We start from the raw sequence: 15,754 nt of genomic DNA on the forward strand, positions 1-15,754 counted from the left end.
TGCCCCAGGTACAAAATAAGTACCTATATATATGTAAACCACTTTGAATGTAGTTGCAAAATACCACAGAAAGGCAGTATATCAGGTCCCATTTCCCTTCCCCTTCCCTAAACAACAGGAGGAGAGACAAAAGTCTTATCTCATGTCACAAAGAAAGCCCTAGTTTTTTTGACAGTTTACCATCAGACTCTTAAGTTTCAGGTTTATTCAGGGACTTAGTATTCCACTCATCAAAACAGTGGAGGAGTGTGGAGGAGTGGCCTAGTGGTTAGAGTGGTGGACTTTGGTCCTGGGGAACTGGGTTCGATTCCCACTGCAGGCACAGGCAGCTCCTTGTGACTCTGGGCAAGTCACTTAACCCTCCATTGCCCCAGGTACAAATAAGTACCTGTATATAATATGTAAGCCGCATTGAGCCTGCCATGAGTGGGAAAGCGCGGGGTACAAATGTAATTAAAAATATATGTATCTGGGCAGCTTCCAATCTAAATCAGAAGTTAAGGAACAGGGAATAGAGATGCACAATAACATGAGAAAGGAGGGTAGGGGGAGGAACTACAATATAAATAGGAAAGAAGGGAAGGGGAGACACATAAGGGCTACTGTATCATCCAGGACCCCCTACATGGGACGTCAGTTAGGGATACGTATTTGTGAATAAATTAGTTTTCAAGTCTATTTTAAAAAGTGGGATGGATAGGTGAAGCCTACAGTGAAGTGGTAATGCATTTCAGATTTATGAACCCAGGACAGAGAAGACAGAATGACTAGCAGAGGTGTGGACACTGTCACAGAAGGAAAGTACAATGAGTTTGTTCCGCTGAAGGAAACGCAAGTTGCAGGACAGACAATAGGGGATCAAATACTGGAGGAGAAATGAGGGATGACCAGTAACACAGATTTTATATACTAGAAAAAGGAGCTTGAACAGAACATGGTGAGATATGGGCAGCCACTGGGCATCTTTCAGAAATGGTGTAACATGGTCATAGTAACATACGTGAAGGGGCATAATCGAACGGAAACGTCTATCTCCATGGGCGTTTATCTCCGAGAACGGGTCCGTGAAGGGGCGGACCGAACCGTATTTTCGAAAAACATGGACGTTTATCTTTTTTTGAGCTGGGCGTTTTTGTTTTTCAGCGATAATGGAAACCGAAAGCGCCCAGCTCAAAAACGAATAACTCCAAGACATTTATTCGTGGGAGGGGCCAGGATTCGTAGTGCACTGGTCCCCCTCACATGCCAGGACACCAACCGGGCACCCTAGGGGGCACTTTTACAAAAAAAAAAAAAAAAAAGGTAAAACAGCTCCCAGGTGCATAGCACCCTTCCTTGGGTGATGAGCCCCCCAAATCCCCCTCAAAACCCACTGCCCACAAGTCTACACCATTACTATAGCCCTAAGAGGTGAAGGGGGGCACCTACATGTGGGTACAGTGGGTTTGGGGGGCGGTTTGGAGAGCTCCCATTTACCAGCACAAGTGTAACAGGTGGGGGGGGGATGGGCCTGGGTCCACCTGCCTGAAGTCCACTGCACCCCCTAATAACTGCTCCAGTGACCTGCATATTGCTGCCAGGGAGGTGGGTATGATATTTGAGGGTGAAAATAAAAAGTTGTGAAACGGCATATTTTGTGGTGGGAGGGGGTTTGTGACCACTGGGGGAGTCAGGGGAGGTCATCTCCGATTCCCTCCAGTGGTCATCTGGTCATTTAGGGCACTTTTTGGGGCCTTATTCATGGAAAAACAGGGTCTAGGAAAAGTGCCCTAAATTCTCGCTAAAAACGCATATTTTTTTCCATTATCGGCGAAAGGCGCCCATCTCTGATCGGCCGATAACCACGCCCCAGTTCCGCCTTCACCACGTCTTCGACACGCCCCCATCAACTTTGTCCGCATCCACGACGGAGTGCAGTTGAAAACGTCCAAATTCGGCTTTCGATTATACCGCTTTATTCGTTTTTGTGAGATAAACGTCTATCTCCCGATTTGGGTCACAATATAGGCGTTTTTCTATTTCGATTATAAGCAGGATAGTAACATAGTAGATGACGGCAGAAAAAAGACCTGTCATATTTCTCATGGCCAATAAGGAGCTTCACGGCTATATTTTGAATAAGCTGAAGGCGGTGTAAATCCTTAGCTCCAATTATGTGATAGAAAGAATTGCAATAGTCGAGCTGACTGAGGACAAATGAGTGACTTAGAATATTTAAGGCAGTGGGGTCCAAGAAGGGGTGTACTGAGTGGATCATGTGGCGCCTGTAAAATGAACTTTTGACAATTGAAGAGATTTGAGGGACAAACATCACCAGCCAGCCTGACAACAACAGCACCCACTTGTCAGAGATTTGGTCACGATAAAGACCAACCCCCTCCCCCAGGACAGCAGGTGCATGTAATAAAATGATTTTTAAAAAGATCATAGGTCCTAATAATATCACATAAGTAAAGATTAAAAAGCAATGCAAAAAGGGTGTCATGAAGACACCAATGTCCCTATAAAATCTGCTGCTGGTGATTTAGTCAAATAAGAAGAAAACCAATGGTAAACAGTACCACTCAGACACATATATCTAAGTTGGTGAAACAGTATATCATGATTAACAGAATCAAATGCTGCAGTGACATCAAGAACAAGTTTTTTAAAAACACTGTACCAGGTGGTTCCAAACCCCTAATTAAGGTATTGAACAATGCATTAAGTAATGTTTCAAATCCATGAAACGGATGAAAGTCATGCTGTTGAGAAGCAAGAGGAGAATGTTCATCATAATGAGCCTGAAGTTGGTGGAGGACCACATGCTGAAGAAGTTTTGCAAGGAAGAGAAGTCTAGAGATTGGCAGATAAGAGGTAGAGTGTAAGGTGTCCAAGGCAAAGCTTCTCAGGATAGGCCTGACACTTGCCTTTTTAAGTTGAGAGGGCACACACCTGTAGACAAGGAGAGATGGACAATCCTAGTGAGGACTCCTGCAATTTATTGGCAATCTTTATCCAGCTAGTAGAGCAAGGATCCTGGGCCAAAGTAGTTGCATGTAAGGCTACAATAGCCTTACTGATATCCTTTGTTTCCAGAACAAGTAAAATCAATCCATTGTGTTGAGGTACACAAAGAGAAGTCCAGAATCACCCTACTGCCCATGTCAAGTGCCAAGGATTGAGATTCATAATAATATGCCATAACATTAGAGTGAAGAGCACATCTATAAGACACAGTAAAATAGACATGGATCATTTCTTGGACAATCATGAAAAGCTCCCATGAATGGTTTAGTGCCTTCATAGATGAGTAGTAAAATAGAATCATTTAGCCTCTGCAAACACATGCATATATTAACAAGACCCAAAGGATATAATTACGAATCACAATACTGCCTGATGCAACTCCATCTCTGTTCCAGTTTTCATAGATCTTTCTTATGGCAGTGAAGAGTGGCTGTACACCAAGGAGCGGTTATATACTTTCTAGTAACCCAATGAGAATCCAGCAAAACAACAGATATTTCCAATATCAAGTGCCAGTGCTGAATATAATCGTCCAATGTATACAATAGGGACCCACCAGATAGTTGAGAAACAACAGTTGAAAAACCAGATCAATCATTTTTTTTTTTTGAAATGCTGGAATGGTCTCAAGAGCTGTGAAGCAGGCAGAGCTGTAGAAGACATAATGATAGACATGGAAAAGGTCAATAGGTAGTGGTATAACCAGTAGTCTGGATCCACAAATACAGAATCTCAGCTTGAGATAGTGGTGCTTTAGAAAAAAGAAATTTGTCCTCAAAGGTGCCACCATACTCATAATACCCCCCCCCCCTCCACAATCAAGTGACATCACACATGGTAATCAAAAAGTTCAACTTATGTTCATTACAGAAAAGGGATGCAGCATCTATACCTAATCTACAAACAACATCTCTGCACATCTCTTGCCCTTTCCCTCTTTCTTCTTACCTTGTTCCTTCTATCCTATCTCATTTGATTGTAAATGTATAACACCTGATCTGGCGATAGCCTTATCATTACATTGTAAGCCACTTTGAGCCTGCACATCTGTGGGAAAAAGTGGGGTATAAATGTGCTAAATAAATAAATGAGGACTGTAATAATCTGAGTTAATCCCCAAGATGAATATGCATCTAAAAAGGATTCAATAGAATCAAAGATGTCAGAGATGGGGAAATTAAAGTCCCCTAGCAATAACTATCCATAATTCCATATGGCAGTCACTAGCCTGCTTATAATCGAAAGAGAAAAACGCCTATATTGCGACCCAAATTGGGAGATGGACGTCTTTCTCCCGTGGGTGCCCAAATCGGTATAATCGAAAGCTGATTTTGGACGTTTCCAACTGCAATCCGTCGCGGTAACGGGTAAAGTTGACGGAGGCGTGTTGGAGGCGTGGTGAAGGCGGAACTGGGGCGTGGTTATCGGTCGAGGAGAGATGGGCATCTTTAGCTGATAATCGAAAAAAAGGCGTTTCTACCGCGATTTTGGGTCACTTTTTTGGACCCTTTTTTTTCTCGAACAGGTCCCAAAAAAGTGCCCCAACTGACCAGATGACCACTAGAGGGAATCGGGGATGACCTCCCCGGACTCCTCCAGTGGTCACTAACCCCCTCCCACCAAAAAGACCCCACTTTAAAAACTTTTTTTCCAGCCTGTATGCCAGCCTCAAATGCCGTACCCACCTCCATGACAGCAGAATGTGTTCTATCCTCTGACAGCCTTTCCCTGGTTCTGATGTGGCTCTTGGGTGAGTGTGACACCTTTTCTGTTATGCGCACTGCAGAGTCACATCAGCAATGCATTGTGGTGGGTGTAGGGTATTGGGCTCCGTGATTCCACTAGCATGTGGCAAATGCTCACGATGTTGGTAGTTGGTAGGCTCTACTCCCATGGTGCTTTCCCCCCTGCTTACTGGGTCAGAGTGTGCCCTGTTTTGTTTCCAGTAGTCCATGAGGTAGTGGCCATTTTTGTAAGCCAGTTTTAGATCCCTTTCACGTGTTAGCCACGTTACAGAACTTAGTTGTTACCTTGAATGTGGCTGAAAGAGGGCATTGTACACCATTCTGCCAGCTCGGACCTACTGCTCATCTCAGTGCCAGTGGGGCACAACCTCTGATCTGCAGTTAACTGTGAGTAAACGTGCTTATTCCAATAAAGGACGTTTTCGGAGAGATTAGTCTTCTGGTGTCAACTGGTGTGCCAATGTTATATAGCAGCAACAAGTCCTAGAGGCCTGCGTGTATGCAGGTCCCTGGAGCACTTTTAGTGGGTACCCCAGTGCACTTCAGCCAGGTGGACCCAGGCCCATCCCCCCCTACCTGTAATACTTGTGCTGGTAAATGGGAGGCCTCCAAAACCCACTGTACCCACATGTAGGTTCTCCCTTCACCCCTAAGAGCTATGGTAGTGTACATTTGTGGGTAGTGGGTTTTGGGGGAGGGGGGTTGGGTACTCAGCACCCATGGTAAGGGAGCTATGCATGTGGGAGCGTTGTCTGAAGTCCACCGCTCTGACCTCTAGGGTGCCCAGTTGGTGTCCTGGCATGTCAGGGGGGCGAGTGTAGTACGAATCGTGGCCCCTCCCATGGCCAAATGGCTTGGATTAGGACGTTTTTGAGCTGGGCGTTTTTAATTTCCATTATCGCTAAAAAAACAAATGCCCAGCTGAAAAACGTCCATTTTTTTTGAAAATACGGTCTGTCCCGCCTCTTCACGTACCCGTTTTTGGACATAGACGCCCATGGAGATAGGCGTTCGCGTTCGATTATGCCCCTCCACGTAGCCTAAAGAGCTCATCGTCATCAATTGCTAAACATCAATAAAGCATTAATAGAATCCTGAGGTGGTAATAGAGTGACACAAACTGAAGGATCTTCTTTGACAACAAAAACACCCCCACTCTCCACATCTCTAGAGTTATAGAAAGCATCATGATCAGTAGCCCTCAATTGGTTGAATAAGCCCAAATAAAAGATTCAGTAATGCAAAGCAAATCAGGAGCACAGGCAACAGGTGTTAAATGAATTCTAGAGGTCTTGACATGGATCATGCCTATGTAGCCAGTCTCCCCTAGCAGACCAGTATATATGATGATCTGAGGGCTACACAAGAGGGTAATTTGGGTTTTGGGTTCTGAGAGGTGAAGGAAAGGGAACTCCTTCAAGGTTCTCAAATAGAGATTACTCCTCATATCAAGTGTACCTCCCAATCTCACTCTTTATAGGCCAATTCAAAGAAAGAAAATCAATTGAGTAATATAGTAAAAAATATGAGTCACTATTCAGAAGCACTTTCCTAGATAGCAGCATTCTATGGATTTTCACTGGATAGTGCTGCTGAAAATCAACAGTAAACATCATGGTAGATAGTATCAGTGGGAGCATAGATGAAACATGGCCAGAACTAGCAGTTGTCTAGATAGCAGTGATATTCAGATTGCTAACCAAATAACTACCTGAACAAAGTTAGGTCAGAAAAAAGTTTTGAAGCACACAGAAGTGCCCCCTAGGGTGCCCCATTGCTCTCCTGGGACGTCCAGGGGACCAGTCTACTAAAAATGCTGGCCCATCCTACATCCCAATGGCTTGATTTTCTACGTTTTTCACTGTATACGCTGGAAGAGAGGAGGGAGAGAGGAGACATGATAGAAACGTTTAAATATCTCAAGGGCATTTATGTACAGGAAGAGAGCCTTTTTCAAATGAAGGGGAGCTCTGGAATGAGGGGGCATATGACAAAGTTAAGAGGGAATAGGCTTAGGAGTACCCTAAGGAAGTATTATTTCACAGAAAAGGGTGGTGGAGGTGTGGAATGGCCTCCCGATGGAGGTGGTGGAGTCGAGGACTGTTCCAGAATTTAAAAAGGCATGGGATAAGCATGTGGGATCACTTAGGAACAGGTAGAATTAGGGGTTACAGAGGATGGTCAGACTGGATGGGTCATTTGGCCTTTATCTGCCGTCATGTTTCTATGTTTCCTCCGACTGTGAGGGAGGTCTGTATATCACTCCAACATAGATACATTTTCCTTTCCCTCTTTCCAGTTTAACCCACAGCGCTTCTTCCATATCCCACATGTCCTGCAGTTCTGTCACTTGGATATCATTCTTAGCATATAATGCCACACCTCCGCCCTTTTTTCCTACTCTGTCCTTCCTGAATAGATTATAGCCAGGTATAGCAACATCCCAGTCATGGTTCTCTGTGAACCACATCTCCGTGACCGCTACTAAATCCAAGTCCATTTTCATCATTGTAGCCTCAAGATCTAGAAGTTTGTTTCCCATACTATGGGCATTGCTATACAAGGCTCTCCAGATTTTAGTCTTTTTATTCACTTCTATAGAGTCATTATATGTCCTACCGTCCTTGGGGTTAATTATGGCTTCATGGCATTTTATACCCATCCCCATCAATTTTAGTTTAAAGCCCTCTTTAGTACTTTAGCCAGCCTGTTGCTGAAGACACTCCTTCCCTTCCTTGACAGATGGACATTGCAGTAGGGAATCGTAATGACCAAACTTTGGAGAGGGAAGAACTAAATGGTGTGCATCAAGGGAACGGGTGGGCATATAGAGATAATAACAGAAGAGAGGTAGAAGGGGGTATGTATCATTAACTCCCGAAGGCTAACTTGACTGCTTATAGTTTCCCACCCCAGGGAAACACTTAGCTCTGGCTACTTCTCTTCCCTGGCACTCCTCCCAGGGACTGCAGCCTCAGTTGCCACTCCTTTAGGGACCTCTTGACTCGGGGCCTATACCTAGAAACCTCTTCACTCAAGGGTCTCTCTGATCTCAATCTCTTCTATCTCAGGGTATTTAACCACCTCCATGTCCAAACCCGCACCTCTGACTCAGCAAGTGTAACTTCAATTACTCTAACATGGCTCAGGGGCCCTTTTACTAAGTCGTGCAGGCATCTAAGCGTGCCCAACACATGTCAATTTGGCCTGGGTGGTAATTTCATTTTTTATGTGCGTCTGCTACTTGCGCCGGAAAATAATTTTTATTTTTTTTGCGTGTGGCAGAAACCGGGCAGTAATCATTCTACGTGCTTAGATGATTACCACGTGAGACCTTACAGCTAAGTCAATTGCTGGTAGTAAGGTCTCAGACCCAAAATGGATGCCGATTTTTATTTTGCCGCATGTCCATTTTCAGCAAAAATTTTAAAGGGCCTTTTTTACAGGCAAACTGAAAAATGGATCTGCGCCCACCCCTCTGTGATGGAGTGATCCTATGGGAACCCAGCCTCATACCTCCCACAACCTCACATAGATAGATAGATAGATAGATAGATATCAAAACTGTGCTTCATAATAAGTTCATGGATCTAAAGTAGGACCATAAGAAATAGCTGGGAGATAGAAATTTATGGCAAATAGTTAAAGAAAAACAAGTAATATAAAAGGGTCTCTTAGAATATTTACAATTAAGATGAATACAAATCATCCAAACTCTTCAGGATGTACTTCAGATTGACACAATAACCTTTTGCATTAGGAACCTTGGACTTCTTAGAATCTAAAAATAAATGCAACTGAGAGGGTTCAAAGAATATGTAGGTAACAATAGATTAGCTTCAATATGCATTTGCAAGGAAATTGAACAATGTTATCACCAACAGGGGCAACCTTCTGGTACATAGCTAGATATTTCTCACTATGATTCTGTATACTATTTGCACAAGTTTATAATCCATGAATAATTCAGAACAATTGCAGAATGCAAACTTTGGATGGCATCATGGTCTTGGGTAAAGACCAAAGTTATAAGGAATATAGTCTTTTTAACTTCTATCTCAGTCCTCAGTTGATTTTTCCAAGAATCCTATTTAAGGGCCTAATTCCTCAGTAGACAGAATTATCTCTAGATCTCAAGATCTCAGGTCCTTCACCCCAGAAGAAAAAAAAAACATTTTTTGTTAATAGGAGGAATCCCTCCTTATGGGATCTTCAAACCCCTTCATAGATATTTTTTACACACTGCAGCTGTAATGGTGAGATTATGCAGAAGAAACTTGAGAAGTTCAATACATTTAGATTCAAATGTTTCATACTATGCTCTAGGTTTTTAATTCTGTGGTAAGAGATATTTTTGTCCAGGACAAACCTCATTTGCACAGATTAGTGAGAAGAGCTCAGTTAAGTTCTATTTCTTTCTGACTGACCACATCAGTCTCTTGTTGCTATATTGGCTGAAGATACAGCTCCATAAATTGAGGACAGCTGTGCCTATGTCTACCACTAAATAGGGATCCAGGCACTGTGCCAGGGTTCTCTTTTCACTTGCAGCCATTGCCACATCCTCCTAGAGCAGTATCAAATGCAGGAGACTGCAAGCAGGAGCTGGAAGAGTAACTTTGAGCAATGGGATTCCTTTCCCACTTACTAGTTGAGCATATTTATTTTCCAGTTTCGGAAGTTGTTGAAAGCTTTTCTATTTACCACACAAGGCAAAGGGTTACTGCAGAGGCACTATGGTACATGCAGTACCTAATAACATGGGGGGGGGGGGGGGGGGGGGGGGGGGGAGGTGCAGGCCTAAACTGTAACATGCATGTAATATGGTGCAAGCCCATACTGTAAGTCAATAATTAAGATGTACCATGCCATAGTGGAGCATCCTACCCACTCTTACTTATCCCCCCCCCCCCAAGCTTGCAGTGAAAACTCTGCCCATCTCTAAACAAACCCCATCACCACCATTTAAATCACCCCCATAGCTTATTCTTCCTCTACCCTTTGACCCTACCCATAGGCATCAGTCCTTTTCCATTGCCACATTTGTCAGTACCTCCTCTAAATAGCACCTGTCCTCTAGCAGTAGTCTTGCAGTACTAAGACTAGAGAGTGATCCTACAATATCTGGACTACTGTTAGGGAGCAGGCAGCAGTTTGGAGGAGGTACCGATCCATGTAGGTCCCATGGAGGGGTGGGAGTGGGGGGAACATAGGGCACTGGGAGATAGGTTTTCAGTGGTAGGGAGTACAGCTTCTCTGGAGGTAGATGGGGGTTTTACTAGGGGGTCAGGTGACTTATTAGGGAGTTAGGGTATTTGATGGGGGATGGGCTGATGCTTGTATTAGGGGTTGGGGGTGAAAGTAGAGTTAGACTTGGGGGCAGTATACCAAGAGGCCTGGTTTGCACCATAATACCACAGTACTTGGCAGTCCCACTATCAGTTTGCTGATAGGGCAACTGCGCTTACCACCTCCATAGCCATATCATGCCCATATTCCGACCACTCCCATGTTAGGCTGCTAATACAGGATTTTTACCACAGCAGCTGCCTATTTAACATTCCATGCAATATCATAGACAGTAGAGTGAGTCTGTGATATTGCATGGTAAACCCCATATTAGCTACTTAATACAGCTTAGCAAAAGCAAACATTGTGCATTCAAACGTTACACATTTACTCATCACAAACCATATGAAAATCACTTGAGATACATATCACAAAAAGTGAGAGTACCTGTTTTTTCCTTTTTATATGTATTTATTAAGAACCAGAACATGTATAATAACTAGCAAAATATAAACAATGAAAACTAATGTCCAAAGATATTACATAACAAACAAGCAAAGTGCAACACAATAACACTGTAACCTGTTTTTTTTTTTACAGTGAGTCCATTTGTCTGCCTGTATATCCATCCATCTGTAAGACAGAGGAATGGTGGCTACAGAAACAGGGAGCACAAGAGTGTAAACAACCAAATAATGAGCGGACCAAGGAAAGGAAAAATTGGAGAAGCTACGAGGAAGTAAAGAGGAAGAAGAATTAGAAACAACAAGGTCCAGCGTGTGTCCATGGGAGTGGGCAGGTTACTGGACATATTGAGAAAAAAAAAAAGGTTAGAAAGTAATGCAAGAAATTATCATCCATGGTAGATGACAGGAGATTAAAGACACCCACAAGAAGAAGTAAAAAATAAGAGACTGATAGATTGGCAAGAAACACAGAAAGCTCATCCACAGAGAAGGTAGAAGGGAAAGAGGATGATAAATCACAGATAGAAGGAATAAAAAGCAGAAGAAAGGTGAACAACACAAATATCGGAGCAGCTCAAGGATGTGATATTCCAGGGAGAAGCTGAGAACACAGTGGAATAAATAACAGAGACATCTCTCCCGCATCTAGCAAGTCTACAGATGACACAAACCCTGAACCCCCCGATCAATATTCCAAAACCACCAAGCCCCTCCCCTGTGACAGCTCTGACCCCCCCCCCCCTTTTTTTAGAAACTAAATTGTAGCACTTATTTTTACTACACTGCTATTACATCAGTCCTACAGATTTTTCCTCTGTCCATTTCCAGATTCTACATGTCTGAAAAAGAACAATAAGGATGAGAAATACTGCAAGGACTCTGATAGTGTATTATACATTTGAGAGTGAGTCCAATTTTAAAACCCACATAACTAAGAATTATTTACCTTGTCTAAAATATATAGGACCTCCGAGTACATTCTTTAACATTTGGTCAAATCATCTAATATCTTTTAGCCTTAAGTTTTCATCAGTTCCAACGGCTGGCTGAATTGAATCCTCAAAATGTTTATGCACAAGATATTCAGTTAAAATGGGAAGCTCATGACCATTTGCTAACAATAGATTCCACATTTTCACAGAATGATGAAATGATGTAGCTGTAATTTGCAGCCGATTAGCAATTTGTTATGAATAGAAGAAAGAAAAATATACACTGCTAAATAACAGCACATCAGAAAATAATTACAGAATCTGGTATAGAAATAGCTTGTCGTAATCGTTATTTCTTTTGCATGTTATTTTCATTATATATAGTTCCAGATGTAATGCTCTCATACTCACATAAGGAGCAGAAGCATTCCTTGGATGTCCGTATTCTGAGCTGGATGTCCATTCTAAAATGCCCCTCCACATGCTAAAGTTTTCAGCTGAGTGTGCTTTTGTTACCAAAAAAGCAGATTTAATGTTGCTCTATTTGAAAAAGAATGGAGAATAAAACCAAGATATTGAGCCTTGTCTTTTTATAGACGACCAAGAATTTTTAGACCAGTGGTGTGCGATTTCAAAACAAATTTTCCTTGGACCAAAAGTTTTAATTTTGGAAATTCTGAAAAAAAAGAAAAAGAAAGAATGACACTATGAAGGCTACTCTAGATAATAATTTGAAAAACGAGGATCACAACTTGATGTAATAATAAACTATGTAAATAAACAAATTGACATGTTTAGAAATAACATTAAGAAAATAAAAATTGGAAAAAAATGAGTGTCTAATGAGTACCATTAGGGTAGTATTTACCCATTCTTCTCTAGGCCTGTTAGACAATCCGTTTTGGATTTAGTACACTGCACTGATGGCAATGATCAAATTACAAGAAATAATGTATCTGCTAGAGAAAGAAGTAGAAAGCATATTCAAAATGACTCAGAGGAGTTTTTTTTACTTCCCTACTCATTAGCCCTCTCCCCTCCCTATGTCTGACCCCACCACCACTTTTTTAGGCAAGGTATGGTTAAGAGATGTGGAGAAAACTACCCCGAGAGATTACAATCACCAATTCTTCCCCAACAGGGTCAGATGTAAACGAAAAGGCAGGAACAATTTTCGCAGACACCAATGGTAGCAGAAATACCTATTTTCAACTTATCACATATAGTTCTTACAGGTGATGAGATTCAACTACTTCAAAAGGGTCTACCCTTCATTCCTACTGTAAAGTATGATCCATTTCAAATGTGGGTAGATTTTTTTTTTTTTTTTTACAGGAATTACAAGTCACACAGCTCTTCTCTAGCCAATCAGCTGCTCTTGTAGACATCTCTGGGTAATGAAAGACTCTAAATGGGTTCCCTCGGATCCATCAGATCCACTTACTACAGCTTTCCATAAGTGTATTTTGAAAGATGTCTCTAATCTAGAGAAAATTTCATGGAAATAATTTCATAACCTTACTCAAGCTGAAATGTAAGCCATACAATCACTGTCTCAGAATCACAACAATCCTTTGAGGCAGTGGTGAGAAGTTAGTATGATTCTGTGCAGTGATAGAAGCTGTTATAAGTGCATCCATTTCCTGTTTTAGTTTGCTGAGCTCCTGTTTTATGCTAGCAAGCTGAAGACAGATAGGACAAGCCTTAAGTATCCACATGGTTTGCCTTGGAACTAAAGCACCACAGTTATTACAGAGAATAAAAGCTATAATAAATAGATCTGTTTTTTGGGATCTGCCAAGTAATTATGAACTGGATTGGTCACTGTTGGAGAAAAGACACAAGGCTCAATTGAGCTTAGGCTGACTCAATACGGGTTACCTTATGTCAGTGGTTCCCCAGCCAGTCAGGGTTTTAGGATATCCACAATGAATACTCATGAGAGAGATTTGCATGTACTGCCTCCAATGCATGCAAACCTCTCTGACGATTATTCATTATGGATATCCTGATGGCTGGGGATCTCTCAGGACAGGTTTGGGAATCACTGTCTTATATTCTTGAGTTGAAGCAGTTTAATATGGAAGAATGGGCCAAAATTCTTGAAGAACAATGTGAGAGACTGCACAACAGTTACAGTAATATAGAGTTGCCTAGTTGTAGGCACAAGAAGGCACATAAAGGGCAGTATTAAAGTCATAGACTTGCATAAGTGGCCACTTACATGTTGAAATGTCCTCTTATAAAATAATGACTAGTGGAAAAGTGTGCAGCATAATTTGAAGGCATATGCTTTGCTGGTTGTTGTGAGCGTGGGTGGAGTTTGGACAGAGAATGGTCAGAGTACACAAGTAGGAACATAAATTATAGAATACTGTAATTTATGTATGTTCTAGCTCACAGCTAGGTATATGAATTTACACCAGCTATAGGCCTGGTATAAGAGCTCATGCCTTAAAAATAAGTGCATTTTAGGTTGCTTGTGCTAGGCACCTACTTTTCTTTATAGAACAGTGTTAAAATAGATGCTATAGCCAGTGCCTTTAGTAGCGCCCTGTTATGGAATTACCCTCCATGGACCCAAAATTTTTTTAAAAAATGCTTCTAAATCTATGTTCCTAGGTTAGGATCCTAAATTTATGCCTTATTCTCAGCCAAACCTATTTAGGTGCCTAAGGGGTCCTTTTACTAAGATGCAATAAGCAGTAACACATGCTTACTGCAGCAAAGAAGGGTGTGCCGCAGGGCACATTCAGGCACCCCGCGATAATTTTTGCATGAGCATGCGCTACCCACATACCAAAAAATAATTTTTTTTTTTTAGCGCTGGGGTGGAGAGTGGGCATACTCTGCGCTAATCCGTTAACCAATTAGCACATGGTTAGTGTATGAGCCCTTACTGCCTGGTGACACGGGCTCATGCACTAGTGGGAAAATTAGCGTGTGGCCATTAATTGGGAAAATAGAAAAATTGCCCATTTTACCCCATGGTAAAAATGCCCTTAACACATGGGAATGACCCATATAAGGACACGCCAAGGCCACTCTTTACTGCAGTTTGGTAAAAGGGCACCTATGTTTTTAGCAGAACACTCTTCTTGTATCTTTTAAACTTTGATAGGAAGATTGATTTTCAGCTTAAAACTTAGGGGTCCTTTTACTAACCTGCATAAGGGCCTATGTGCACATATCACACACCAAATTGGCACTACTGCTCGGTTAATGCATGAGCCGGGCGGTAATTCCGGATTTGGTGCATGCTGAATTCCGTGGTAGAAAATAAATTTCTATTTTCTACTGTGGGCCACTTATCTGGCGGTAAACAGCAGTGGGCAAGTGCTGCATGCTTACTGCATGGATAGCGTGTGAGACCTTACTGCTAGGTCAATGGGTGGTGATAAGGTCTCAGGCCAAAAATGGATATGCGCTGGTTTCAAATTCAGCGCATGTCTATTTTCCAGACCCTTAAAAAAGACCCTTTTTCCTAGATGCGGTAAAAAATGGCCCAGCACTTGCCCAAAAAATGAACTAGCACTATGCTGGCCACTTTTTACCATGGCTAAGTAAAAGGGCCCTGTGGAGGGGCATAATCGAACGTCGCCGGCAAAATAGTTCGCTGGCGATCTATTTTGGCGGTGGCGCAACAGCTGGCTGGAACCGTATTATCGAAAAAGATGGCCGGCCATCTTTTTTTTCGATAATACGGTTTAGCCCAGCCAAATGCCAGAGTTTGCCAGGTTTGAGATCGCCGGTTTTGTTTTTCAGCGATAATGGAAAAAAATGCCATCCATCTCAAACCCGGCGAAATCCAAGGCATTAGGTCATGGGAGGGGCCAGCATTTGTAGTGCACTGGTCCCCCTGACATACCAGGACACCAACCGGGCACCCTAGGGGCACTTCTAAAAATGTTTAAAAAATACACAAATAGCTCCCAGGTGCAAAACTCCCTTACCTTGGGTGCTGAGCCCCCCAAATCCCCCCAAACCCACTCCCCACAACTCTACACCATTACCATAGCCCTTATGGGTGAAGGGGGGCACCTACATGTGGGTACAGTGGGTTTTGGGGGGGTTGGAGGGCTCAACACTTAGCACCACAAGTGTAACAGGTAGGGGGGATGGACCTGGGTCTGCCTGCCTGAAGTGCACTGCACCCATTAAAAACTGCTCCAGGGACTTGCATACTGCTGTCAGGGAGCTGGGTATGACATTTGAGGCTTGCATATAGGCTGATAAAAAAAGGTTTTTATTTTTATTTTTTTAGTGTGGGAGGGGTTGGTGACCACTGGGGGACTACGGGGAGGGCATCCCC

Source organism: Microcaecilia unicolor, chromosome 2 (assembly GCF_901765095.1).
Source record: "Microcaecilia unicolor chromosome 2, aMicUni1.1, whole genome shotgun sequence".
NCBI lineage: Eukaryota > Metazoa > Chordata > Amphibia > Gymnophiona > Siphonopidae > Microcaecilia > Microcaecilia unicolor.